This window comes from Pseudophryne corroboree, chromosome 5 (assembly GCF_028390025.1).
Source record: "Pseudophryne corroboree isolate aPseCor3 chromosome 5, aPseCor3.hap2, whole genome shotgun sequence".
Taxonomy (NCBI): Eukaryota; Metazoa; Chordata; class Amphibia; order Anura; family Myobatrachidae; genus Pseudophryne; species Pseudophryne corroboree.
This window is the reverse complement of record NC_086448.1, coordinates 11855075-11880248: the sequence shown is the minus strand read 5'-3', so window position 1 is coordinate 11880248 and position 25174 is coordinate 11855075. Positions and strand designations below refer to the sequence as shown.

Here is a 25174-nt window from a genome sequence, read left to right as displayed (position 1 = left end):
TCAGAGTGCAGGACATGCTGGGAATGGTAGATGCTGGGTCAGTGACAGAGGGAGGAGCGGCTGCTGCAGTCAGAGTGCAGGACATGCTGGGAATGGTAGATGCTGGGTCAGTGACAGAGGGAGGAGCGGCTGCTGCAGTCAGAGTGCAGGACATGCTGGGAATGGTAGATGCTGGGTCAGTGGCAGAGGATGGAGCGGCAGCTGCAGTCAGAGTGCAGGACATGCTGGGAATGGTAGATGCTGGGTCAGTGGCAGATGGAGGAGCGGCTGCTGCAGTCAGAGTGCAGGACATGCTGGGAATGGTAGATGCTGGGTCAGTGGTAGAGGGAGGAGCGGCTGCTGCAGAGTGCAGGACATGCTGGGAATGGTAGATGCTGGGTCAGTGGCAGAGGGAGGAGCGGATGCTGTAGTCAGAGTGCAGGACATGCTGGGAATGGTAGATGCTGGGTCAGTGGTATAGAGAGGAGCGGCTGCTGCAGTCAGAGTGCAGGACATGCTGGGAATGGTAGATGCTGGGTCAGTGTCAGAGGGAGGAGCGGCTGCTGCAGTCAGAGTGCAGGACATGCTGGGAATGGTAGATGCTGGGTCAGTGGCGGAGGGTGGAGCGGCTGCTGCAGTTAGAGTGCAGGACATGCTGGGAATGGTAGATGCTGGGTCAGTGACAGAGGGAGGAGCGGCTGCTGCAGTCAGAGTGCAGGACATGCTGGGAATGGTAGATGCTGGGTCAGTGGCAGAGGGAGGAGCGACTGCTGCAGTCAGAGTGCAGGACATGCTGGGAATGGTAGATGCTGGGTCAGTGACAGAGGGAGGAGCGGCTGCTGCAGTCAGAGTGCAGGACATGCTGGGAATGGTAGATGCTGGGTCAGTGACAGAGGGAGGAGCGGCTGCTGCAGTCAGAGTGCAGGACATGCTGGGAATGGTAGATGCTGGGTCAGTGACAGAGGGAGGAGCGGCTGCTGCAGTCAGAGTGCAGGACATGCTGGGAATGGTAGATGCTGGGTCAGTGACAGAGGGTGGAGCGGCTGCTGCAGTCAGAGTGCAGGACATGCTGGGAATGGTAGATGCTGGGTCAGTGGTAGAGGGAGGAGCGGCTGCTGCAGTCAGAGTGCAGGACATGCTGGGAATGGTAGATGCTGGGTCAGTGGCAGAGGGAGGAGCGGCTGCTGCAGTCAGAGTGCAGGACATGCTGGGAATGGTAGATGCTGGGTCAGTGGTAGTGGGAGGAGCGGCTGCTGCAGTCAGAGTGCAGGACGTGCTGGGAATGGTAGATGCTGGGTCAGTGACAGAGGGTGGAGCGGCTGCTGCAGTCAGAGTGCAGGACATGCTGGGAATGGTAGATGCTGGGTCAGTGGCAGAGGGTGGAGCGGCTGCTGCAGTCAGAGTGCAGGACATGCTGGGAATGGTAGATGCTGGGTCAGTGGCAGAGGGAGGAGCGGCTGCTGCAGTCAGAGTGCAGGACATGCTGGGAATGGTAGATGCTGGGTCAGTGGTATAGGGAGGAGCGGCTGCTGCAGTCAGAGTGCAGGACATGCTGGGAATGGTAGATGCTGGGTCAGTGGTAGAGGGAGGAGCGGCTGCTGCAGAGTGCAGGACATGCTGGGAATGGTAGATGCTGGGTCAGTGACAGAGGGTGGAGCGGCTGCTGCAGTCAGAGTGCAGGACGTGCTGGGAATGGTAGATGCTGGGTCAGTGACAGAGGGAGGAGCGGATGCTGCAGTCAGAGTGCAGGACGTGCTGGGAATGGTAGATGCTGGGTCAGTGACAGAGGGTGGAGCGGCTGCTGCAGTCAGAGTGCAGGACGTGCTGGGAATGGTAGATGCTGGGTCAGTGACAGAGGGAGGAGCGGCTGCTGCAGTCAGAGTGCAGGACATGCTGGGAATGGTAGATGCTGGGTCAGTGGTAGAGGGAGGAGCGGCTGCTGCAGTCAGAGTGCAGGACATGCTGGGAATGGTAGATGCTGGGTCAGTGGCAGAGGGAGGAGCGGCTGCTGCAGTCAGAGTGCAGGGCATGCTGGGAATGGTAGATGCTGGGTCAGTGGCAGAGGGTGGAGCGGCTGCTGCAGTCAGAGTGCAGGACATGCTGGGAATGGTAGATGCTGGGTCAGTGGCAGAGGGAGGAGCGGCTGCTGCAGTCAGAGTGCAGGACATGCTGGGAATGGTAGATGCTGGGTCAGTGGCAGAGGGAGGAGCGGCTGCTGCAGTCAGAGTGCAGGACATGCTGGGAATGGTAGATGCTGGGTCAGTGACAGAGGGTGAAGCGGCTGCTGCAGTCAGAGTGCAGGACATGCTGGGAATGGTAGATGCTGGGTCAGTGGCAGAGGGAGGAGCGGCTGCTGCAGTCAGAGTGCAGGACACGCTGGGAATGGTAGATGCTGGGTCAGTGGTAGAGGGAGGAGCGGCTGCTGCAGTCAGAGTGCAGGACATGCTGGGAATGGTAGATGCTGGGTCAGTGACAGAGGGAGGAGCGGCTGCTGCAGTCAGAGTGCAGGACATGCTGGGAATGGTAGATGCTGGGTCAGTGACAGAGGGAGGAGCGGCTGCTGCAGTCAGAGTGCAGGACATGCTGGGAATGGTAGATGCTGGGTCAGTGGCAGAGGATGGAGCGGCAGCTGCAGTCAGAGTGCAGGACATGCTGGGAATGGTAGATGCTGGGTCAGTGGCAGATGGAGGAGCGGCTGCTGCAGTCAGAGTGCAGGACATGCTGGGAATGGTAGATGCTGGGTCAGTGGTAGAGGGAGGAGCGGCTGCTGCAGAGTGCAGGACATGCTGGGAATGGTAGATGCTGGGTCAGTGGCAGAGGGAGGAGCGGATGCTGTAGTCAGAGTGCAGGACATGCTGGGAATGGTAGATGCTGGGTCAGTGGTATAGAGAGGAGCGGCTGCTGCAGTCAGAGTGCAGGACATGCTGGGAATGGTAGATGCTGGGTCAGTGTCAGAGGGAGGAGCGGCTGCTGCAGTCAGAGTGCAGGACATGCTGGGAATGGTAGATGCTGGGTCAGTGGCGGAGGGTGGAGCGGCTGCTGCAGTTAGAGTGCAGGACATGCTGGGAATGGTAGATGCTGGGTCAGTGACAGAGGGAGGAGCGGCTGCTGCAGTCAGAGTGCAGGACATGCTGGGAATGGTAGATGCTGGGTCAGTGGCAGAGGGAGGAGCGACTGCTGCAGTCAGAGTGCAGGACATGCTGGGAATGGTAGATGCTGGGTCAGTGACAGAGGGAGGAGCGGCTGCTGCAGTCAGAGTGCAGGACATGCTGGGAATGGTAGATGCTGGGTCAGTGACAGAGGGAGGAGCGGCTGCTGCAGTCAGAGTGCAGGACATGCTGGGAATGGTAGATGCTGGGTCAGTGACAGAGGGAGGAGCGGCTGCTGCAGTCAGAGTGCAGGACATGCTGGGAATGGTAGATGCTGGGTCAGTGACAGAGGGTGGAGCGGCTGCTGCAGTCAGAGTGCAGGACATGCTGGGAATGGTAGATGCTGGGTCAGTGGTAGAGGGAGGAGCGGCTGCTGCAGTCAGAGTGCAGGACATGCTGGGAATGGTAGATGCTGGGTCAGTGGCAGAGGGAGGAGCGGCTGCTGCAGTCAGAGTGCAGGACATGCTGGGAATGGTAGATGCTGGGTCAGTGGTAGTGGGAGGAGCGGCTGCTGCAGTCAGAGTGCAGGACGTGCTGGGAATGGTAGATGCTGGGTCAGTGACAGAGGGTGGAGCGGCTGCTGCAGTCAGAGTGCAGGACATGCTGGGAATGGTAGATGCTGGGTCAGTGGCAGAGGGTGGAGCGGCTGCTGCAGTCAGAGTGCAGGACATGCTGGGAATGGTAGATGCTGGGTCAGTGGCAGAGGGAGGAGCGGCTGCTGCAGTCAGAGTGCAGGACATGCTGGGAATGGTAGATGCTGGGTCAGTGGTATAGGGAGGAGCGGCTGCTGCAGTCAGAGTGCAGGACATGCTGGGAATGGTAGATGCTGGGTCAGTGGTAGAGGGAGGAGCGGCTGCTGCAGAGTGCAGGACATGCTGGGAATGGTAGATGCTGGGTCAGTGACAGAGGGTGGAGCGGCTGCTGCAGTCAGAGTGCAGGACGTGCTGGGAATGGTAGATGCTGGGTCAGTGACAGAGGGAGGAGCGGATGCTGCAGTCAGAGTGCAGGACGTGCTGGGAATGGTAGATGCTGGGTCAGTGACAGAGGGTGGAGCGGCTGCTGCAGTCAGAGTGCAGGACGTGCTGGGAATGGTAGATGCTGGGTCAGTGACAGAGGGAGGAGCTGCTGCTGCAGTCAGAGTGCAGGACATGCTGGGAATGGTAGATGCTGGGTCAGTGGTAGAGGGAGGAGCGGCTGCTGCAGTCAGAGTGCAGGACATGCTGGGAATGGTAGATGCTGGGTCAGTGGCAGAGGGAGGAGCGGCTGCTGCAGTCAGAGTGCAGGGCATGCTGGGAATGGTAGATGCTGGGTCAGTGGCAGAGGGTGGAGCGGCTGCTGCAGTCAGAGTGCAGGACATGCTGGGAATGGTAGATGCTGGGTCAGTGGCAGAGGGAGGAGCGGCTGCTGCAGTCAGAGTGCAGGACATGCTGGGAATGGTAGATGCTGGGTCAGTGGCAGAGGGAGGAGCGGCTGCTGCAGTCAGAGTGCAGGACATGCTGGGAATGGTAGATGCTGGGTCAGTGACAGAGGGTGAAGCGGCTGCTGCAGTCAGAGTGCAGGACATGCTGGGAATGGTAGATGCTGGGTCAGTGGCAGAGGGAGGAGCGGCTGCTGCAGTCAGAGTGCAGGACACGCTGGGAATGGTAGATGCTGGGTCAGTGGTAGAGGGAGGAGCGGCTGCTGCAGTCAGAGTGCAGGACATGCTGGGAATGGTAGATGCTGGGTCAGTGACAGAGGGAGGAGCGGCTGCTGCAGTCAGAGTGCAGGACATGCTGGGAATGGTAGATGCTGGGTCAGTGGTAGAGGGAGGAGCGGCTGCTGCAGTCAGAGTGCAGGACATGCTGGGAATGGTAGATGCTGGGTCAGTGGTAGAGGGAGGAGCGGCTGCTGCAGTCAGAGTGCAGGACATGCTGGGAATAGTAGATGCTGGGTCAGTGGCAGAGGGAGGAGCGGCTGCTGCAGTCAGAGTGCAGGACATGCTGGGAATGGTAGATGCTGGGTCAGTGACAGAGGGTGGAGCGGCTGCTGCAGTCAGAGTGCAGGACATGCTGGGAATGGTAGATGTTGGGTCAGTGACAGAGGGAGGAGCGGCTGCTCCAGTCAGAGTGCAGGACATGCTGGGAATGGTAGATGTTGGGTCAGTGGTATAGGGAGGAGCGGCTGCTGCAGTCAGAGTGCAGGACATGCTGGGAATGGTAGATGCTGGGTCAGTGGTAGAGGGAGGAGCGGCTGCTGCAGTCAGAGTGCAGGACATGCTGGGAATGGTAGATGCTGGGTCAGTGGTAGAAGGAGGAGCGGCTGCTGCAGTCAGAGTGCAGGACATGCTGGGAATGGTAGATGCTGGGTCAGTGGTAGAGGGTGGAGCAGCTGCTGCAGTCAGAGTGCAGGACATGCTGGGAATGGAAGATGCTGGGTCAGTGGCAGAGGGAGGAGCGGCTGCTGCAGTCAGAGTGCAGGAAATGCTGGGAATGGTAGATGCTGGGTCAGTGGCAGAGGGAGGAGCGGCTGCTGCAGTCAGAGTGCAGGACATGCTGGGAATGGTAGATGCTGGGTCAGTGACAGAGGGAGGAGCAGCTGCTGCAGTCAGAGTGCAGGACATGCTGGGAATGGTAGATGCTTGGTTAGTGGTAGAGGGAGGAGCGGCTGCTGCAGTCAGAGTGCAGGACATGCTGGGAATGGTAGATGCTGGGTCAGTGACAGAGGGAGGAGCAGCTGCTGCAGTCAGAGTGCAGGACATGCTGGGAATGGTAGATGCTTGGTTAGTGGTAGAGGGAGGAGCGGCTGCTGCAGTCAGAGTGCAGGACATGCTGGGAATGGTAGATGCTGGGTCAGTGGCAGAGGGAGGAGCGGCTGCTGCAGTCAGAGTGCAGGACATGCTGGGAATGGTAGATGCTGGGTCAGTGGCAGAGGGAGGAGCGGCTGCTGCAGTCAGAGTGCAGGACATGCTGGGAATGGTAGATGCTGGGTCAGTGACAGAGGGAGGAGCGGCTGCTGCAGTCAGAGTGCAGGACATGCTGGGAATGGTAGATGCTGGGTCAGTGGTAGAGGGAGGAGCGGCTGCTGCAGTCAGAGTGCAGGACATGCTGGGAATGGTAGATGCTGGGTCAGTGGCAGAGGGAGGAGCAGCTGCTGCAGTCAGAGTGCAGGACATGCTGGGAATGGTAGATGCTGGGTCAGTGGTAGAGGGAGGAGCGGCTGCTGCAGTCAGAGTGCAGGACATGCTGGGAATGGTAGATGCTGGGTCAGTGGTAGAAGGAGGAGCGGATGCTGCAGTCAGAGTGCAGGACATGCTGGGAATGGTAGATGCTGGGTCAGTGACAGAGGGAGGAGCGGCTGCTGCAGTCAGAGTGCAGGACATGCTGGGAATGGTAGATGCTGGGTCAGTGGTAGAGGGAGGAGCGGCTGCTGCAGTCAGAGTGCAGGACATGCTGGGAATGGTAGATGCTGGGTCAGTGGCAGAGGGAGGAGCGGCTGCTGCAGTCAGAGTGCAGGGCATGCTGGGAATGGTAGATGCTGGGTCAGTGGCAGAGGGTGGAGCGGCTGCTGCAGTCAGAGTGCAGGACATGCTGGGAATGGTAGATGCTGGGTCAGTGACAGAGGGAGTAGCGGCTGCTGCAGTCAGAGTGCAGGACATGCTGGGAATGGTAGATGCTGGGTCAGTGGCAGAGGGAGGAGCGGCTGCTGCAGTCAGAGTGCAGGACATGCTGGGAATGGTAGATGCTGGGTCAGTGGCGGAGGGTGGAGCGGCTGCTGCAGTCAGAGTGCAGGACATGCTGGGAATGGTAGATGCTGGGTCAGTGGCGGAGGGAGGAGCGGCTGCTGCAGTCAGAGTGCAGGACATGCTGGGAATGGTAGATGCTGGGTCAGTGGTAGAGGGAGGAGCGGCTGCTGCAGTCAGAGTGCAGGACATGCTGGTGTTGAATTCTCTTGGTTAACTAAATTAACCATCTTGTTGCTGTTTGGGTTGTTAGGTAAAATTAATGAATTGAAAATGGATTTATAAAAATCAATTATTATTTATTCAAAGGGCCACGCCCGTATACAGGGAAGAGGGACATCCTCTCGTCCTGTGTCAAATCATTTAACAACGACATACACGTATCAACAATGAGTTTTATATAATACAAAGTAACGCCCATTTTGTATATCCCTCCCATATGATTTCATTCTTCTGGAATACAATGTTAGGCAATAGAGTTATGCAATATTGGGACAATTATCAAGAATACTAAAATGATACTCGTGATCTTGAACTGTGTCCATATTAGGAATTACATCTGGACTCTGAGCTTTTAGAAAGTGCGTATGTGGAATTAATACTCAGCCAACAAAGTTGTTTTTCTCTCAGGGTGTGTATAAAGTTCAAGATGAATTTGCTATATCATCTAGCTAGAATCAAAATGGATTCTGTTATGCTTTCATATTATACTAGTGAATATGAGAACCCTTTGCTTATTGGATGTATACATAATATACGTACTATCCCGTAGTGCACACACATAACTGTTAGGCCTTCAGCAGGTTGTCTCAGTCACAGTATTCGACAGCTCCACCCTTTGATCAGGGACATTATCCATGTGCCCTGTCATCTCAGGAGAATTTCTGGGAACGTATAGTTCACTAATATTCTTTTCATGTAATATTGCTATTCTGCATTTGACAGTAGTCTTCTAAATACAACATAGGCCGCACCTGTATGCGGTGAACATCAAATGAATGTCTATAATCACATCGGGGTTACCAAAGAATAAGCCTCATCACAGAATACATCATCACATACAATCACATACAATATATTTAAAAAAACATTTTCCTAATCCTGAAATTGAATACTAGGATTTAAACATTTATCTTTTCCAGTCCATATCATAATGCCTTGGTTAAAGTTCTTTTATATCATGGGCCTCCTTTATATACTTGGCATTACACGTATCAGGATTCGTAATGTCTTTGGTCAAATAAGCACAGCATTGAGCTTAAAATGCTGTTTCCGGACATCAACAATATCCTCCAATTTGTGGTATTAAAAAATGTAGAACAATATGGTATCGTAATAGTTCATGTCCAATGTCCTGGAATCATCACAAATGTCCACAGTTCTGGAATATCCTATCATAAAGTTCAATCATGTTATCAATAATTTAATTGAAATAAAACGTCAACTTCCAGTTGATTAATCATACGACTTCATTAGCCATAGGAGAACTTATTAGCCACCTTTACCACTTCGAGGTTTTATTGATACTCTGGTGGCAGGAACATGTCTCCTGATTACTGAGTCAATTACTCTTTTTAGGAATAGTTCATCCTGCAAGAAAACTTTTCTCAAGTTAATATATGTTTTTGTATAAAATTGCTAAATCATTCTTCTTAAATAACAAACATTTTTAGAATTAATAGGTAACCAATTATATATCATATCCTAAGGACATGGTGACAACTACCATTCCCAGTTATGTATGATATCTTCTTTTAACCTTTGAATCTACTCCTGGTAAAATACCTTTATTAAATCATAAACTTTAATGAACATCCTATGTAACCATTACTATTTATATACCTAACTCATTATATCTAGCACATCTAGAAACCTTAGGTTAGTATATTGTAACAATCCTTTCACATTCCCTTAAATCAACCTTTTCTATCTACATAAGATAATTTTTTTTTTTTTTTTTTTATTGACCTATTTTATTTCCCCTAACTGAAATACACCCGATATGTGTAGCTAATATTATCACCAGTGGTTCTTTCTTGAGATACTGTTGTATCTATACACATGTACCATGTTTGACTATTATCACGAGTCACGACTCTATAAAGTTTTTTTTGTTTTTTTTTTTTGTAATCACATCAAATGTAACTTGCATAGAGAACTTTGGCCTGCTATTATCTATGTATACATATCTAACAATTATAATAGTCTTAAATAATGATTAGCAATACAATTTATATAGCTGCAGTACTTAAAATCTTTCCAACAATTAATGGTATTGCTGGACTGGATACTCCTCAGAATAATATCCTAAATCATTTAAATTATCCATGCATTAATCTATACATCTGTCTTCAAGTGGAGTATAATACTCACAACCACGTCTTTCCAAGTGTGTGTTCGTTACACCAGTCATAAATCCCTCTGGATTTCCTGCTTAGAAAAGAAAAGAGGAAGGAAGGGTCTTATTGAAATAATTCCCATCCACAATAATGGATGAGTACTCATACCTACACCACACGTTTGCTCGCTCTCTCTTCAAAGAAAAATAAATAAATTAAGTCCTAATGCTGTTATAAATAACGTCGCTCCCGTATACTTTCAAAAATATTAAAAGTTCTGTAGGATATTAGCTTATAAGCACATAGTCTATTATCAATGATCATAATCATCTCTATCTTGATTGAATGGTTCATTCAAATACAACTCTGTGGTAGTAACAGTAGTAACAGTCTCTGTATTGTATCTCCATACAATTGTTTTTAGTGTTAGGTTCCTTTAAGCTCTGGTCTCTGACCTTTTCATTTCATTGCAAGCTCATGGATCTAGGTGTCCTTCTTCTGCAGCCTTTGCAACGGCTGTATCAGAGTCAGCGGTACTTGCCAAGGACCATCCTATGCGATCTGTAATGGAACCAAAACATAAGCAACTTCTCACCATAACACCATCTTCACTCTCTTAGTGATTGTCCTGTGCCGGACTGTGTGTTTTCGTGTTGGTTAAATATCTTTCCAAGGTTCTTGCAGCTTTTGATATTCTTGTAACTGTTTAAATAATTTGTGTGACACATTTGAATCGTCAAATCATTTTGTAGTTTTGAATCAGTCTCTGGATAATATATCTTTGCGGGATAACATATCTTTGCTGGATTCCAAAAAGAATAACAAAAAATGATATAGAAGAGAGACAAAGCAGAGGCTTAGGTGTAATTCTACCACTATTGAACCAACGATTGGACCATGCCATGATTCAAATTCTGCCTTTCCTGTCTCTTTTGTAGATTAATAATGCTTAATTCTTTAAACTTTCCTTGTCACATTATGACTTTTTATTCTCAACATTACACATATTAAACACAAAATATTTTTTTCAAACTCCTATAAACTCTTTCTATCAGTAAAGAAACTTTACTGTCTTTGAAACACTATCTCACACCTCTGGCCTTATTATTCATTTCTCAAATAACCCCTTAACACCTGTTACACATCCTATAGTTCCTTTTTAGCATTACACTATGTTGTATTAAAACAATGTTGTTTTTAATCAACCCAATCATCTGCAGTAAACATGCTATAGCTTTCTTTATCACCATCACGATCCCTCTTATTATCACATAATTTGTTATTTTGGTCCCATGCCAAAACACAATGTACACTTCTCCATTAAACTTCATCCCACTATAGAAAGCTTGTGAATCTATTTCATGACATTTCCCTTGGATTTGGTTCATATATCCCCTATTGAGTGAAGGGATATATCTTTAAATCTGAAATCTCTCCGTAAGCTACACTATTTCATTTTATATCTAAGTTGTATACTGTCAGAGGTAAAATGTACACATCATATACTATCTACTGCTTAACCTCAGTATTAAACCTATATACTCAGTATTAAACATATATGTTCTTGCTTATGCATAAGTGGATGGCTTGGCTCTGACTGTGTATTCACAATGTTTTATTTATGATAAAGTGTAATACTGTATTACCTTCTACAATTTCCCTGGTCATGAACCCGAATGCATGCATATAGCATTTCAAAAAATTACTGTATCTAGAGATATATTAATAAATGTATACCAAGGCTCCACCCTCTAAGGGTTTTAACTATCTTTGGCCTAGCGCCAAATAATGTCTAGGTAGTTAACTATGTCAGCACACCGTTGACTTTTGTCTTGCGCCACCTTGTGGTCTTTTCTGTAAAAAAACACAACTGTTTAGTATCTGACACCAATACTTCAAATAATTTATAACACAAAGGTATATCATCCACATACTGGTTACATTTCTCATCATATCATTCAGACTGGCCAGTCCACACAAACTGTACATTTCTCATGCACACCCATCCCTTCCTGTGCTTCTAAGCAAACTTTTCTTGGACTGTGTCCATCCCATGGATGTTTTGGCACATATACATATTCACTGAAAAATCACTTACAAAACTGAACAACGCTCCTGCTCCCATTTCTATCTGTATAACTATTCTATACAATCACATCCCCACACTTCCCGGCCACGGAACCTGGTCCACCACCGCACATCGTGCAGTCCACTAAGAACTCTTTTTTTTCCGTATAGTTCACCAGAGTTAGGGCGCTGTCTTCCTGACTGTCTGCCAGATGCAAATCCGCCAGCGTTAACGCTGCTAGCGCCGACATCCCCAGCCCACATCTGTTGCTGGGACCTTTTTTTTTTTTTTTTTTTTGTTCTTATATTTTCTGATTACAGTCATGCTGTAGAAAGAAATTGGCAGCCTTCTCTACAGGTTATCTGGTTAAGATATTAGTTCTTATATTAAACTGGAGTAGATAGTTTGTATAACAAACATTTCTAGAGTATTGCTCATGCAGAGGTTCCCAAACTGTGTGCCGTAGCTACCTGGGGTGCCTAGGACACTTGTAGGGGTGCCCTGGGTTGATGGTCTAGTACCAATTCAAATTATTCAGTGCTGGTGGCTGCCAGTCATAAAATATGTGGCCAAACAGAAGCAAATATCCCTCACCACACAACTGACTCTAAGGATGACATATAAACGCCATCTACTCCTTTTTTTTTTCACATTTCTTCCTAGGGGTGTTGTGAAAAAAAATTCTGATATTCTAGGGCTACATGATTAAAAAAAAATTGGGAACCACTGACTTATGCTTATTATGATCTATCTTGTTAGATGAAAAAATTAAAGCTCACTGAACACTTTTTTTTCTTTACTGCGTCATGGCTTACACTGCTGCTGGAAAGGTGGGGGCACGATTCTGCGCTGTTACAGCTCTCCGTGCTCTCTGTGCTTTTACACAGCATTGGAAACTGAAGGGGTTTTCTTTTCTTTCTGCTGGCAGACCTTCTCACAATATATTGCATTAAAGAATATTTGCGTATTAAACAATACCATATGGAAACTTCACTTCATAGTTAGATAGTAACATTAAATAAACACATATTTTTTTTTTTACTACAGATCTGTCAAAAGCCATTTGAACACGGACACCAACTTTTGTTTCCTCCGTTCACAAATATATATATATATTTATATTTCAAAACTTGTAACCATGCCAATCACAGACATAAGGTTTCTATTAGACACAGATCTGAGAATATACTTAACTGAACATTATGTTCCACCCACAAAATCATAACACACAAATTTAATTACAGTTTGCAAACTTCAATTTCTTGCAGATTTCAACAGTTTTGCCGATTTCAAAATACGCTTAGTATTGGTTGATCAGGCCAATATTATACAGCATGATTGAAATGCAAAACATATACTGTACCCTTTGTCACAGTACTATACAAAAGTTGTGCATCTATGGAATATTTCTTCCATACATGATATGCACACTTAGAGTTAATCCTCCCTGCCCTTCCCATACGCTGGAAAAATTCGCAATCCCTGCAATTTTTCACACACGCGACACGTCTGTCAACTGGGAAACTGCAGTAGATCCTCTTATCACAACTACTATCACAAAGCAACATGCTTAGGTTATGCTTAAAACAACCAGCAGCTCTTAGCAGCTCAGTATTGCAATATATTATTACACTCAATTACATATAATCCCTATAACCTCGGGTTGTTCACTCTATTTTTTTCTAATGTACTCTTCTTATACACGTGTAGCTGACTAACAAGGGGAGGTGATCTATGTGCTTTTTACTTTATTTGGCTCTTGGTCCAAAGCACTTATTCACGCAATCATTCATAGAGTGAAAAACACAGGTCACTGTTTCTTTGCTCAAATCTTTGAATTAATTTTGGTATTCTTATTTACATGCAACAGCATCTGTCAATCATCATTTCCGAGTTACTCGGTCCTTCGACCGATTTGGACATAATTTTGGTATTAATTTTACAAACAAGCAACAACAAACAAACAGGTCCCTGAGTTATTGTACTAGTTTGTCAATCTCTCCACTTATAATTCTCATATTATAAAAAATACAATCACACAGACAGCTGGCAGGTATAGAAACAGCATGTACTGGAATATAGCACATACCATGGTATTCTATACTTACCAGTGCTGTAGTGACTTGGTATGTTCCTTCCATCATCAACTGCTGGCTGGCTGGCACACCCCTTTGAGAATTTGATGAAGAGATCGAGATCTATAGTTCCAAGGACATAGCCCCCATCTTGTTGAATTCTCTTGGTTAACTAAATTAACCATCTTGTTGCTGTTTGGGTTGTTAGGTAAAATTAATGAATTGAAAATGGATTTATAAAAATCAATTATTATTTATTCAAAGGGCCACGCCCGTATACAGGGAAGAGGGACATCCTCTCGTCCTGTGTCAAATCATTTAACAACGACATACACGTATCAACAATGAGTTTTATATAATACAAAGTAACGCCCATTTTGTATATCCCTCCCATATGATTTCATTCTTCTGGAATACAATGTTAGGCAATAGAGTTATGCAATATTGGGACAATTATCAAGAATACTAAAATGATACTCGTGATCTTGAACTGTGTCCATATTAGGAATTACATCTGGACTCTGAGCTTTTAGAAAGTGTGTATGTGGAATTAATACTCAGCCAACAAAGTTGTTTTTCTCTCAGGGTGTGTATAAAGTTCAAGATGAATTTGCTATATCATCTAGCTAGAATCAAAATGGATTCTGTTATGCTTTCATATTATACTAGTGAATATGAGAACCCTTTGCTTATTGGATGTATACATAATATACGTACTATCCCGTAGTGCACACACATAACTGTTAGGCCTTCAGCAGGTTGTCTCAGTCACAGTATTCGACACTGGGAATGGTAGATGCTGGGTCAGTGGCAGAGGGAGGAGCGGCTGCTGCAGTCAGAGTGCAGGGCATGCTGGGAATGGTAGATGCTGGGTCAGTGGCAGAGGGTGGAGCGGCTGCTGCAGTCAGAGTGCAGGACATGCTGGGAATGGTAGATGCTGGGTCAGTGGCAGAGGGAGGAGCGGCTGCTGCAGTCAGAGTGCAGGACATGCTGGGAATGGTAGATGCTGGGTCAGTGACAGAGGGTGGAGCGGCTGCTGCAGTCAGAGTGCAGGACATGCTGGGAATGGTAGATGCTGGGTCAGTGGCAGAGGGAGGAGCGGCTGCTGTAGTCAGAGTGCAGGACATGCTGGGAATGGTAGATGCTGGGTCAGTGGCGGAGGGTGGAGCGGCTGCTGCAGTCAGAGTGCAGGACATGCTGGGAATGGTAGATGCTGGGTCAGTGGTATAGGGAGGAGCGGCTGCTGCAGTCAGAGTGCAGGACATGCTGGGAATGGTAGATGCTGGGTCAGTGACAGAGGGAGGAGCGGCTGCTGCAGTCAGAGTGCAGGACATGCTGGGAATGGTAGATGCTGGGTCAGTGGTAGAGGGAGGAGCGGCTGCTGCAGTCAGAGTGCAGGACATGCTGGGAATGGTAGATGCTGGGTCAGTGACAGAGGGAGGAGCGGCTGCTGCAGTCAGAGTGCAGGACATGCTGGGAATGGTAGATACTGGGTCAGTGGTAGAGGGAGGAGCGGCTGCTGCAGTCAGAGTGCAGGACATGCTGGGAATGGTAGATGCTGGGTCAGTGGCAGAGGGAGGAGCGGCTGCTGCAGTCAGAGTGCAGGACATGCTGGGAATGGTAGATGCTGGGTCAGTGGTAGAGGGAGGAGCGGCTGCTGCAGTCAGAGTACAGGACATGCTGGGAATGGTAGATGCTGGGTCAGTGGTAGTGGGAGGAGCGGCTGCTGCAGTCAGAGTGCAGGACATGCTGGGAATGGTAGATGCTGGGTCAGTGACAGAGGGTGGAGCGGCTGCTGCAGTCAGAGTGCAGGACGTGCTGGGAATGGTAGATGCTGGGTCAGTGACAGAGGGAGGAGCGGATGCTGCAGTCAGAGTGCAGGACGTGCTGGGAATGGTAGATGCTGGGTCAGTGACAGAGGGTGGAGCGGCTGCTGCAGTCAGAGTGCAGGACGTGCTGGGAATGGTAGATGCTGGGTCAGTGACAGAGGGAGGAGCGGCTGCTGCAGTCAGAGTGCAGGACATGCTGGGAATGGTAGATGCTGGGTCAGTGGTAGAGGGTGGAGCGGCTGCTGCAGTCAGAGTGCAGGACATGCTGGGAATGGTAGATGCTGGGTCAGTGGTAGAGGGAGGAGCGGCTGCTGCAGTCAGAGTGCAGGACATGCTGGGAATGGTAGATGCTGGGTCAGTGGCAGAGGGAGGAGCGGCTGCTGCAGTCAGAGTGCAGGGCATGCTGGGAATGGTAGATGCTGGGTCAGTGGCAGAGGGTGGAGCGGCTGCTGCAGTCAGAGTGCAGGACATGCTGGGAATGGTAGATGCTGGGTCAGTGGCAGAGGGAGGAGCGGCTGCTGCAGTCAGAGTGCAGGACATGCTGGGAATGGTAGATGCTGGGTCAGTGGTATAGGGAGGAGCGACTGCTGCAGTCAGAGTGCAGGACATGCTGGGAATGGTAGATGCTGGGTCAGTGGCAGAGGGAGGAGCGGCTGCTGCAGTCAGAGTGCAGGACATGCTGGGAATGGTAGATGCTGGGTCAGTGACAGAGGGTGGAGCGGCTGCTGCAGTCAGAGTGCAGGACATGCTGGGAATGGTAGATGCTGGGTCAGTGGCGGAGGGTGGAGCGGCTGCTGCAGTCAGAGTGCAGGGCATGCTGGGAATGGTAGATGCTGGGTCAGTGGTATAGGGAGGAGCGGCTGCTGCAGTCAGAGTGCAGGACATGCTGGGAATGGTAGATGCTGGGTCAGTGGTATAGGGAGGAGTGGCTGCTGTAGTCAGAGTGCAGGACATGCTGGGAATGGTAGATGCTGGGTCAGTGACAGAGGGAGGAGCGGCTGCTGCAGTCAGAGTGCAGGACATGCTGGGAATGGTAGATGCTGGGTCAGTGACAGAGGGAGGAGCGGCTGCTGCAGTCAGAGTGCAGGACATGCTGGGAATGGTAGATGCTGGGTCAGTGGCAGAGGGAGGAGCGGCTGCTGCAGTCAGAGTGCAGGACATGCTGGGAATGGTAGATGCTGGGTCAGTGACAGAGGGAGGAGCGGCTGCTGCAGTCAGAGTGCAGGACATGCTGGGAATGGTAGATGCTGGGTCAGTGGTAGAAGGAGGAGTGGCTGCTGCAGTCAGAGTGCAGGACATGCTGGGAATGGTAGATGCTGGGTCAGTGGTAGAGGGAGGAGCGGCTGCTGCAGTCAGAGTGCAGGACATGCTGGGAATAGTAGATGCTGGGTCAGTGGCAGAGGGAGGAGCGGCTGCTGCAGTCAGAGTGCAGGACATGCTGGGAATGGTAGATGTTGGGTCAGTGGCAGAGGGAGGAGCGGCTGCTCCAGTCAGAGTGCAGGACATGCTGGGAATGGTAGATGTTGGGTCAGTGGTATAGGGAGGAGCGGCTGCTGCAGTCAGAGTGCAGGACATGCTGGGAATGGTAGATGCTGGGTCAGTGGTAGAGGGAGGAGCGGCTGCTGCAGTCAGAGTGCAGGACATGCTGGGAATGGTAGATGCTGGGTCAGTGGTAGAAGGAGGAGCGGCTGCTGCAGTCAGAGTGCAGGACATGCTGGGAATGGTAGATGCTGGGTCAGTGGTAGAGGGTGGAGCAGCTGCTGCAGTCAGAGTGCAGGACATGCTGGGAATGGAAGATGCTGGGTCAGTGGCAGAGGGAGGAGCGGCTGCTGCAGTCAGAGTGCAGGAAATGCTGGGAATGGTAGATGCTGGGTCAGTGGCAGAGGGAGGAGCGGCTGCTGCAGTCAGAGTGCAGGACATGCTGGGAATGGTAGATGCTGGGTCAGTGACAGAGGGAGGAGCAGCTGCTGCAGTTAGAGTGCAGGACATGCTGGGAATGGTAGATGCTTGGTTAGTGGTAGAGGGAGGAGCGGCTGCTGCAGTCAGAGTGCAGGACATGCTGGGAATGGTAGATGCTGGGTCAGTGACAGAGGGAGGAGCAGCTGCTGCAGTCAGAGTGCAGGACATGCTGGGAATGGTAGATGCTTGGTTAGTGGTAGAGGGAGGAGCGGCTGCTGCAGTCAGAGTGCAGGACATGCTGGGAATGGTAGATGCTGGGTCAGTGGCAGAGGGAGGAGCGGCTGCTGCAGTCAGAGTGCAGGACATGCTGGGAATGGTAGATGCTGGGTCAGTGGCAGAGGGAGGAGCGGCTGCTGCAGTCAGAGTGCAGGACATGCTGGGAATGGTAGATGCTGGGTCAGTGACAGAGGGAGGAGCGGATGCTGCAGTCAGAGTGCAGGACATGCTGGGAATGGTAGATGCTGGGTCAGTGGTAGAGGGAGGAGCGGCTGCTGCAGTCAGAGTGCAGGACATGCTGGGAATGGTAGATGCTTGGTTAGTGGTAGAGGGAGGAGCGGCTGCTGCAGTCAGAATGCAGGACATGCTGGGAATGGTAGATGCTGGGTCAGTGGTAGAGGGTGGAGCAGCTGCTGCAGTCAGAGTGCAGGACAAGCTGGGAATGGTAGATGCTGGGTCAGTGGTAGAGGGTGGAGCAGCTGCTGCAGTCAGAGTGCAGGACATGCTGGGAATGGTAGATGCTGGGTCAGTGGCAGAGGGAGGAGCGGCTGCTGCAGTCAGAGTGCAGGACATGCTGGGAATGGTAGATGCTGGGTCAGTGACAGAGGGAGTAGCGGCTGCTGCAGTCAGAGTGCAGGACATGCTGGGAATGGTAGATGCTGGGTCAGTGGTAGAGGGAGGAGCGGCTGCTGCAGTCAGAGTGCAGGACATGCTGGGAATGGTAGATGCTGGGTCAGTGGCAGAGGGAGGAGCGGCTGCTGCAGTCAGAGTGCAGGACATGCTGGGAATGGTAGATGCTGGGTCAGTGACAGAGGGAGGAGCGGCTGCTGCAGTCAGAGTGCAGGACATGCTGGGAATGGTAGATGCTGGGTCAGTGGTAGAGGGAGGAGCGGCTGCTGCAGTCAGAGTGCAGGACATGCTGGGAATGGTAGATGCTGGGTCAGTGGCAGAGGGAGGAGCGGCTGCTGCAGTCAGAGTGCAGGACATGCTGGGAATGGTAGATGCTGGGTCAGTGGCAGAGGGAGGAGCGGCTGCTGCAGTCAGAGTGCAGGACATGCTGGGAATGGTAGATGCTGGGTCAGTGGTAGAGGGAGGAGCGGCTGCTGCAGTCAGAGTGCAGGACATGCTGGGAATGGTAGATGCTGGGTCAGTGACAGAGGGAGGAGCGGCTGCTGTAGTCAGAGTGCAGGACATGCTGGGAATGGTAGATGCTGGGTCAGTGACAGAGGGAGGAGCGGCTGCTGTAGTCAGAGTGCAGGACATGCTGGGAATGGTAGATGCTGGGTCAGTGACAGAGGGAGGAGCGGCTGCTGTAGTCAGAGTGCAGGACATGCTGGGAATGGTAGATGCTGGGTCAGTGGTATAGGGAGGAGCGGCTGCTACAGTCAGAGTGCAGGACATGCTGGGAATGGTAGATGCTGGGTCAGTGGTAGAGGGTGGAGCGGCTGCTGCAGTCAGAGTGCAGGACATGCTGGGAATGGTAGATGCTGGGTCAGTGGCAGAAGGAGGAGCGGCTGCTGCAGTCAGAGTGCAGGACATGCTGGGAATGGTAGATGCTGGGTCAGTGGCAGAGGGAGGAGCGGCTGCTGCAGTCAGAGTGCAGGACATGCTGGGAATGGTAGATGCTGGGTCAGTGACAGAGGGAGGAGCGGCTGCTGCAGTCAGAGTGCAGGACATGCTGGGAATGGTAGATGCTGGGTCAGTGGTAGAGGGAGGAGCGGCTGCTGCAGTCAGAGTGCAGGACATGCTGGGAATGGTAGATGCTGGGTCAGGCTGTGTGGAGTTTGTATATTCTCCCACTTCTTGCGTGGATTTTGTCAGGGTACTCAGCTTTCCTGCCATGATCCAAAAATATTCTGGTAGTTTCATTTGCTCCCGACAATAACACCTTAGTGTGTTAGTGTGTACATGACATGAGCAGACTAGATGGGCCAGGTGATTCTTATCCGCAGTCACATTCTATGGTTCTATGGGGCTGGAGGTGGAGTTACTGGAATGGAGAAGCGCTGTGGGAGGAGAAGTAGAGAGTGAGGTGGAGCCTTTGGTAGTGAGAGAGAAAGATGGTGATGAGGTGGAACCACCACTGCTAAGTAGATGAGGCATGGGGTAGGAAAACTTGTAGCTGTAGGTAAGTGGCAGTCCTGTGAGGGAGATGAGGTAGGGAAGTGGAGAGAGGTCGAGGTACCGTACTAAAGAGTCACAAAAATACTGAGTGAAACATCATGGACTTTTCTTATTCAGGGGGTAATTCACACCTGATCGCAAGCAGCGTTCTCAAGAGTGTGAACAGACAGAAAATCACACCTAACTCGTACGAGTGCACAAGAAAGGTTACTATTTTGCTTCGCACGAGTGCAATGCATTCGCAGGGTTGCTATTCGCATCGCTTGCAACATGGAGCTTGTCGTACACGGGCGTTGCATTCGCTAGCTTGCAAATTATACAATGTTTTGTTTTTTTTAAACCAATCACCCTAAAGAATTGTAATGTGGTTGGACAAACACTGCATATTGAAGACTTTGTTGTCCTATTTACACAATACCCTTAAAAAACAACAACAAGCTGTTAGAAAGATAAGTGAAATTGTAACAAAAGAAAATAAATGAGAAATGTTAAAATCAGAGAATGGACGACAAAGATTAATTACAGATGAAACATTTTGGTGTAGATGCATCTTCGTTTTGAAAGTGATAAAATGGAGATTGAAAAAGTAAAAACCAATCAGCTCCTAACTGTCATGTTACAGGCTGTGTTTGAATAATGACAGTTAGGAGCTGATTGGCTGGTACTTTTTCACCCTCCATTTATCACTATCCAAACAATGATGCATCTCTCTATATATGATAATGTACTTTAACATAACACAACACACAAGTTTTGAATAAAAAAACTTTAATTAAGAAATTATTAAACAAAATTGGAAAAAAAAAACTATTAAAAAATGAAAGAAATTTATTGAAAAATATTTGTAAAAATAATAATGTCCTCCAGGAGGGTGGGCCTGCAGCTCCATTCTGGACAGGACCATCCTGATTCCTGCATTGCGATCTCCACCCTCTGCATCTGTAATGAATGTTTGTTGAGAGAAAAAAAATCAGTTTCACACATTGGGGGTGATTCCGAGTTGTTCGCTCGCTAGCTGCTTAAAACTCCCATAAAACGGCCAGTTTCCTCCCAGAAACACCCACTTCCTGTCAATCACACTACGATCAACACAGCGAAGAAAAAGCTTCATTATGCCATGAGTAAAATACCTAACTTTTGTGTAAAATAACTAAGTGCATGCGCTCTGCGAACCTTGCGCATGCGCAGTAAGCGACTAATCGCAGTATAGCGAAAATCGGCAACGAGCGAACAACTCGGAATCACCCCCATTATGCAATAATGTACAAACCACACTTCACCACCTCACTGTCTAGGTGTCAAACGTGACTGGGATTTCGTAAAAAAAAAAAACAACAACAAATTCTGGCAAAAAAACATGTTACATGCATCAAAATAACCTGACAAATACCATCTAAGTTACACCAAACACAACAAGCACAAAAAACCTACACTCATTGTGATCTTCATTGATGTTTATAGTAGTCTCCTTACTGGCCTTCCAAATATAACACTATTACCACTACAATCTATTATAAATGCAAACCATTATATACTGTACAGAAAATAAAATATTACTGTATATACAAACCTTCATTATGTGCCTAACCAATCAGTCACACCTCCATTGTTTTCACATATGCTTCGTTTTTTTCCCCCAAGTCAATTCACATATAAAATTACCGGTACTTTACAAAACACATATTTTAAAATAAAACATTGATGTTGTTGGTTGGTAAACATATCACCTTACACACATCAATTGTTACACTGTGTCCTATATCACAGACTGAAAAAGCTTAGGTAAAGTGGTTTAAAAGTTACTGTACTTATTATCCACATCAGCTGCATATGCCTCCTCAGCAACTTCAGCTGCAAATCCTGAGGATCTGCCATGTTCTGATGGTGAGGGTGGGGCAGAGGGTCCTCCATGTTCTGGTGGTGATGGTGGGGCAGAGGGTCCTCCATGTTCTGGTGGTGAGGGTTGGTCAGAGGGTCCTCCATGTTCTGGTGGTGAGGGTGGGGCAGAGGGTTCTCCATGTTCTGATGGTGAGGGTGGGGCAGAGGGTCCTCCATGTTCTGGTGGTGAGGGTTGGTCAGAGGGTCCTCCATGTTCTGGTGGTGAGGGTGGGGCAGAGGGTCCTCCATGTTCTGATGGTGAGGGTGGGGCAGAGGGTCCTCCATGCTCTGTTGGTGAGGGTGGGGCAGAGGGTCCTCCAAGTTTTGGTGGTGAGGGTGGGGCAGAGGCTCCTTCATGTGCTGATGGTGAGGGTGGGGCAGAGGGTCCTCCATGTTCTGGTGGTGAGGGTAGGCCGAGGGTCCTCCATGTTCTGGTGGTGAGGGTGGGGCAGAGGATCCTCCATGTTCTGGTGGTGAGGGTGGGGCAGAGGGTCCTCCATGTTCTGGTGTGGAGGGTGGGGCAGAGGGTCCTCCATGTTCTGGTGGTGAGGGTGGGGCAGAGGGTCCTTCATGTTCTGGTGTGGAGGGTGGGGCTGAGGGTCCTCCATGTTCTGGTGGTGAGTGTGTGGAAGAGAGTCCTCAATGTTCTAGTGTGGAGGGTGGGGCTGAGGGTCCTCCATGTTCTGGTGGTGAGGGTGGGGCAGAGGGTCCTCCATGTTCTGGTGGTGAGGGTGGGGTAGACGGTCCTTTATGTTCTGGTGGTAAGGGTGGGATAGAGGGTCCTCCATGTTCTAGTGGTGAGGGTGGGGCAGAGGGTCCTCCATGTTCTGGTGTGGAGGGTGGGGCAGAGTGCCCACTATCTTGTGGTGGGGAGGGTGGGACAGAGGGTCCTCCATGTTCTGGTGGTGAGGGTGGGGCAGAGGGTCCTCCATGTTCTGGTGGTGAGGGTGGGGCAGAAGGTCCTCCATGTTCTGGTGGTGAGGGTGGGGCAGAGGGTCCTTCATGTTCTGGTGTGGAGGGTGGGGCTGAGGGTCCTCCATGTTCTGGTGGTGAGGGTGGGGAAGAGAGTCCTCCATGTTCTAGTGTGGAGGGTGGGACAGAGGGTCCTCCATGTACTGGTGGTGAGGGTGGGGCAGAGGGTCCTCCATGTTCTGGTGGTGAGGGTGGGGCAGAGGGTCCTCCACGTTCTGGTGTGGAGGGTGGGGCAGAGGGTCCTCCATGTTCTGGTGGTGAGCGTGGGGCAGAGGGTCCTCCATGTTCTGGTGGTGAGGGTGGTGAGGGTGGGGCAGAGGGTCCTTCATGTTCTGGCGGTGAGGGTGGGGCAGAGGGTCCTCCATGTTCTGGTGGTGAGGGTGGGGCAGAGGGTCCTCCATGTTCTGGCGGTGAGGGTGGGGCAGAGGGTCCTGCATGTTCTGGTGTGGAGGGTGGGGCAGAGGGTCCTCCATGTTCTGGTGGTGAGGGTGGGGCAGAGGGTCCTTCATGTTCTGGTGGTGAGGGTGGGGCTGAGGGTCCTCCATGTTCTGGTGGTGAGGGTGGGGAAGAGAGTCCTCCATGTTCTAGTGTGGAGGGTGGGGCTGAGGGTCCTCCATGTTCTGGTGGTGAGGGTGGGGCGAGGGTCCTCCATGTTCTAGTGCGGAGGGTGGGGCTGAGGGTCCTCCATGTTCTGGTGGTGAGGGTGGGGCAGAGGGTCCTTCATGTTCTGGTGTGGAGGGTGGGGCTGAGGGTCCTCCATGTTCTGGTGGTGAGGGTGGGGAAGAGAGTCCTCCATGTTCTAGTGTGGAGGGTGGGGCTGAGGGTCCTCCATGTTCTGGTGGTGAGGGTGGGGCGAGGGTCCTCCATGTTCTAGTGTGGAGGGTGGGGCTGAGGGTCCTCCATGTTCTGGTGGTGAGGGTGGGGAAGAGAGTCCTCCATGTTCTAGTGTGGAGGGTGGGGCTGAGGGTCCTCCATGTTCTGGTGGTGAGGGTGGGGCGAGGGTCCTCCATGTTCTAGTGTGGAGGGTGGGGCTGAGGGTCCTCCATGTTCTGGTGTGGAGGGTGAGGCAGAGGGCCCACTATCTTGTGGTGGGGAGGGTGGTTCTGAGGAGGAGGGGGCTTACTGGGTGGGACTTCTTGTGTGCCTGCGACTTCATTTTATTCACCCTAAGGATGAAGGATGAAACATTACTTGTGTCTGTAATAATCAAATATTACAGTCTTTACATTATTCAAAATAAAATAAATGAATACTGTATTTTAATCCACATTATAACAATGCCATTTAATCATTATTCACTTAATCACTCAACTGACCATATGAAAAAAATGCAACCTTTTTCGACATGCTAAATAAACACTCTCAATCTGAATAGCTAATGTATGCATTACTTACGGGATTTCATTTGCTTGCGTAGCCTCGCAAGTAGGTCGGGCTATCGCCGGCGGAGGTCAGACCAGCAGTGTTCAAGTTAGACTATGCTCCGCCGGGAGTTCATCCATAGCCGCAGCTTTCTGTGGACCTCCGCATAGGCCGCAGGCCTCCGTGTGTTGGAGACAAATTACCCCGTGCGACCTATGCGGCGGTCAATGACTGCAGTAAGCAGCCGCAGCTCTCTCTCTGTAAACACGGCAGCTCGCATGGTGCCAACGGTGTATCAATCATAATTGCTATTATTTATAATGTCTGCCTGCTGTTGTTTGGTCGACAGCTGTGATGCTCAGAAATACAAATAATCTTTATTGCTATTAATGCACATCAACAGTAAGTTCCGTGGTCTCAGTTACGGACGCAATTGCGAGTGTATGCTACTGTCACTGGTTAAATCGCAAAATACTTACCAAAGATGTCTTGTTCCTCACTCAACGAAACATTTCAGGATTGTTGTGTTAGTTTGTTTATGTTTTTGAAAAAATAGAGAAAATTTATTAAATTTTATTAGTCAAAAAATTTCCTTGGGACACATAATTGCTTGCAAACTACACGTAAGCAGCATCTTAATTATACAAATCATATTACTTGTAAGTGGTTACAAAACACAGGTTAATTGAAAAAAAAAAATTTGAAAAAACATCTATGTTGCCTACAAATCACTACTTGTACAGTAATGTTCAGTAACTCATGCCACGCTTAATTTGAAATTTTCAATTGTTTAAAAATGTTTTAGGTGCAGCAACTAACCATGCCGTAAATAGGCATATTTAACTCACACATGCATTAATAATGTTTTTTTTCTTTTCAAACATACAGTCTTCCATTAATTATTTTCTTAAAAAAGGTTTATTTACAGTTGAGAAATATTCAAACATTAAAAATTTATAATCTGGAATTTTGATCAAAATAAACCACTTTTCTGATGTGTTCAAAACTCAAACATACCTGAAATATTGGGCCCCTATTCTGTCCCTTCTGGCATGGCCGCGTTGGGTCTCATGGCCGCGTTGGGTCTCATGTCCGCAGCACAATAAACAGACAACCCCCGGCTCCTCATCCTCTGGGCCCAAAATTTCTTATTGGGCCAGGGCCACATGACTCCTTACAGCAATATTGTGCAGTATTGCACACAGGACCACTATCTTACTAACCATTTCCGGAGAATACATGAGGTCGCCAACAGTGCGGTGGAGCACCCGAAAACGGCCTTTTAAAAGGCCAATCATGCGCTCCACCACCTGTCTGGTGGATGTAGGCATGGAATTAAAAGCAGATAGTGGTACTGGACTTGGTGTGCTGTAAGGAGTCATGAGCCATGGGGTGCAAGGATATCCCCTAACTTCTGCAAAAAAAAATATAAATGGTTAACAATTACACACCAACAAGACTACCAAAAAACTTTACTACATGATGTGGCTCAAACTCACCCAAGAT

The 25174-nt window shown here is 49.6% G+C and overlaps 1 protein-coding gene across 1 annotated transcript in view; it reads right to left on the bottom strand.

Moving 5' to 3' along the window:
* LOC134927087 (alanine aminotransferase 2-like) overlaps positions 1-25174 on the bottom strand; it is a 259669-nt gene that overhangs the window by 121221 nt on the left and 113274 nt on the right. The gene's annotated exons all lie outside the window — the stretch shown is intronic.